Raw genomic sequence first — 3,784 nt, forward strand, 5'->3', positions numbered from 1 at the left:
TTACAGCTTATAAACTGTTTTCGAACTGTTTAGGTAAACAGTGAACTGGGCTTGAGGTTTAGCGCTCACCCCGACTGGGCTTTGAACTGTCCACCTTCCGGTTGGTAGATCTTATTACTACTATCCAAGAGTCTGTTCTGAAAGTCTTATTACTATCCAAGAGTCTGTTCTGAAAGTTTCAGAACATTTTGCTCATCCACTTATTTTCAGGAAATGTTTGAACTTTATATGAACAACATTTTTTTTTAAACTATAAGACCTATCCCCTTGACTTTCTCTACAAGGACACAACATAATCTGAGCATCACACACCCCCAGTTTCAGAAAGATTCACACATCTACTGATTTTTAGGGAATATTAAAAATTTCACCCAAAACCTTTTTTTAAAACTGCAAGACTATCCCCTTGGATTTTTTTAAAAAACGACACAACATAACCAGGACACATAGCCGGTTTGAGTCCCCTTTTGGGGAGATAAAGTGGAGTATAAATACTACTACTACTACTAATAATAATAATAATAATAATAATAATTCCACATTTTAGAAAGCCCACAGTGCACTTTGCAGAATTGAATTATACTTTTAAAACCAACAGAAAGGAAAGCAAGGTGCTTGGTAGTACTACAACTCGTCCCACAATATGGGAAAGGAATGGAACAGGTTAGTTTGGTTGGTCAATGCTACTAGTTTAGAATTCTTCTTCTCACTTGACTCCTAAATGTATGTTGGCTGTTTGTATTAATATTGGCCCTGCAGCAACAGTAGCATCCCCTGGCAACTTGGGATTTTAGAAAATAAAGCACACAGTGCACTTTGCAAAACCGAATTATACTTTTAAAACCAACAGATAGGAAAGCAAGAAGAATTAAAATAGACTAACAACTCAAGAAAGCAGTTTGTAGAAAGAAATCCAAAGAGAAAAAAAATGGAAAACACCCCCAAATGAATCCTAAACGGAAACCTCTCTCCCACACATGCAAAGAAAATCCTAAATGGAAACATTACACACACGCAAAGAAAAATGTCAATGATCGTAAAACGATCCTAAGCTCAGCTGTGGCAATCCTAAAAGGAATCCTAAGCTGCTAGGCAAACTACCGGTAGGCATTTGAGAAGGGACAAATTTGGCTCCTAGCTCCTGCGCTACTCTTGATCTCCCTCCTAGCTTACTTGCACAGTGACGAGTGAGGCAACATGGCTGCTGTATTTAAAGAAAACACCAGCGGTGCCTCCTCCTTTACCCTTTCCCTCAGTTCTGATAGGCTGAGGAGAGCATGTGACATGACATACCTTTTTGGCTGCACCACCCAGGACAGTTTGTTTTCACTGAAAAAGGAGCTGACTCATTGCAACTTATGAAAGCAATGAACTTTTTACTAAAACTTCTTAAATGGATGTTTTAATTTGTTTGTGTGGAAGAGCCGTGCAGCGCTGTCTTTGTAAAGCGGATCGTAAGTACAGATTTTCCGACTTACGACTAGCGTCCAAATTTTTGCACTGCCCTAGTATACAAAAAAAAATACAAAAATCAGAAAAAGGGAATTCGGAAATAAGAGGATAACTACAAGTCCTCATGGGAAAAAACAATAGTAGATATCCTCAGCAGTCATGATGATCCATCTACAGACTATCCATGGTTTCACTGTAAACAAAAGTAAATAGCAGGCAAAAACTATAAAAGGGTGCCGTGTCTGAAAAGATCCTGTCTCATATACTTTTAACACACTTCACCCAGGAGAAAGGGTGGTTTAAATATTTATTTTAATGTTGTAAGGCAGATATTGAAGCCAGTGTATGGGGTGTTTAGAGGAGGACAGAGGGGTTGTTCAACTCTCCAGACATTGTTGGCTGGGGACTCCTAGAAACAGGCTATTACAGACTAGTGTTACTGGAGAGTTGCAGCCCAACAACATCTGGTCAGCCAAAAGGTTGAATGTCAATTTAAGACCAGGGATACCTAAATTAAAATCCCAGTCAGTTCTGAAGCTCTGTCATCTTAATTCTGCGCATATGTATGCCTTCAAGTTGCCTGTCAACTTATGGTGACCCGACAGATTCCATAAGATTGTTTAGCCAATGTATATTCAGAAGTGGTTTTTCCTGTTCCTTCTTCTGAAAAATAGCCTACTGAAACTGGAGTTTGTTGACAGCCTCCCACCCAAATACGAACCAGGGCTTATCCTGTTTAGTGTCCAAGATCACTCAGCATCTTGTGCCAATAAATAAAAAGAAGACTAAAAGAGAGCTTATAATACAGTCTTGAAATGGTTTGTGACCAGGCTAAATAGAGTTGCCTTGGATAGCAGTTGGTCAGATGTGCTGAGCCCAGTCATTGCCACCAGAATTCAGAGATGAAAAAGCAAATGAGTTTTCCTCAGAAACCATTGTTCAGCAAATTGATCTGAAACCTCAAGGTCGGTTTGAGGACAGACAATTCCAATTTTGAGGTAAAAAGACTACAGAATTGATTGTTTATAGGATCCTCATAAAGACCTTGGCTGTTTCTACACTTTCTTGTCTTTGTTCTATGTTAAAAAGGCACTGAATGTTTGCCTATATGTGTAATGTGATCCGCCCTGAGTCCCCTTCGGGGTGAGAAGGGCGGAATATAAATGCTGTAAATAAATAAATAAATAATAAATTGTAGAATTAGTGCAGTTGGACATCATTTCAACTATCGTAACTCAATGCTATGGAATCATGGGAGCTGTAGTTTTACAAGGTCTTCAGATTTCTCTACAAAATTGTGCTGGCGCCTCACCAAATTATAACTCCCGTGATTCCATAACATTGACCCATGGCAGTTAAAGTGGTGTCAAACTATAATGTAGTCAATGCACCCTTTGAGTTTGAGTGTCAGCTTTTTCAGAGAACTGGATATTCAACAAAGAGATTCAACTAAATGGCCCACGCTTTAAAACAGGAGAAAAAGCTACTCCAACCCCCTTTTTTAAATTATACAATTTGAGGGCAACTTTCATCCCAAAATTACATCAAATGTATGTAAATGTGCAAAAAACCTTCCTCCCAGAACCCACCAACCCTTCAAATTTTTCCAATTTCCTCTGTATGGTGTTACTATTTAGGAGGAGAAATAGAAGTATTTTGGTGCCTTTCAACCCACATGGGATGGTCAGGGACTGAAAAACTGCTTTCCAGTTCACCCCTGCATTAAAGGCACGGCCCTTGACATCTGCAATTTCCTGGCATGATGAAGCTTAAGTGTATACGGAAAACTTTAACACAGCATAGTAAATTGGCTGGAGAGGGTAGTGCCACATGAATGACAATTCAAGAATGTTGCCCCTTTGTGAATTGTGCTTTCTTTCTTCTTTGCTATTCAGGAATTTCAGCTCTCTTCCTTGTCACACTTGCAGTAACATGAAATCAAGATTTCTGATCCAAACAGTTTAGTCCAAATTGTTCTTGGAAATATCTATGTGGATGCATCACTCTGTTTCCTCCCACTGAAAGTGCTTTGATTTCAGGTCATACAAGAACATTCAAGATTGAAATGAAGAACTAGTGTGAATGTTTTTTAAAAAAAATTCCCAGCTATTTGGGGGTGTACATGCCTTCAAGTTGCTTTCATTTCATGAATTTCATAGGGTTTTCTTAAACAAAGAATACCCAGAGGTGATTCCTTCCTCTGAAATATAGCCTGCAGCACCTGTTATTCTTTGACAGTGTCCCATCCAAATATTAACCAGGACTGACCCTCCTTAACTTCCAAGGTCAGACAAAACCTAGGCAGTTAATTAGATGACACTAATTTAATAAG

Source organism: Anolis carolinensis, chromosome 5 (genome assembly GCF_035594765.1).
Source record: "Anolis carolinensis isolate JA03-04 chromosome 5, rAnoCar3.1.pri, whole genome shotgun sequence".
NCBI lineage: Eukaryota > Metazoa > Chordata > Lepidosauria > Squamata > Dactyloidae > Anolis > Anolis carolinensis.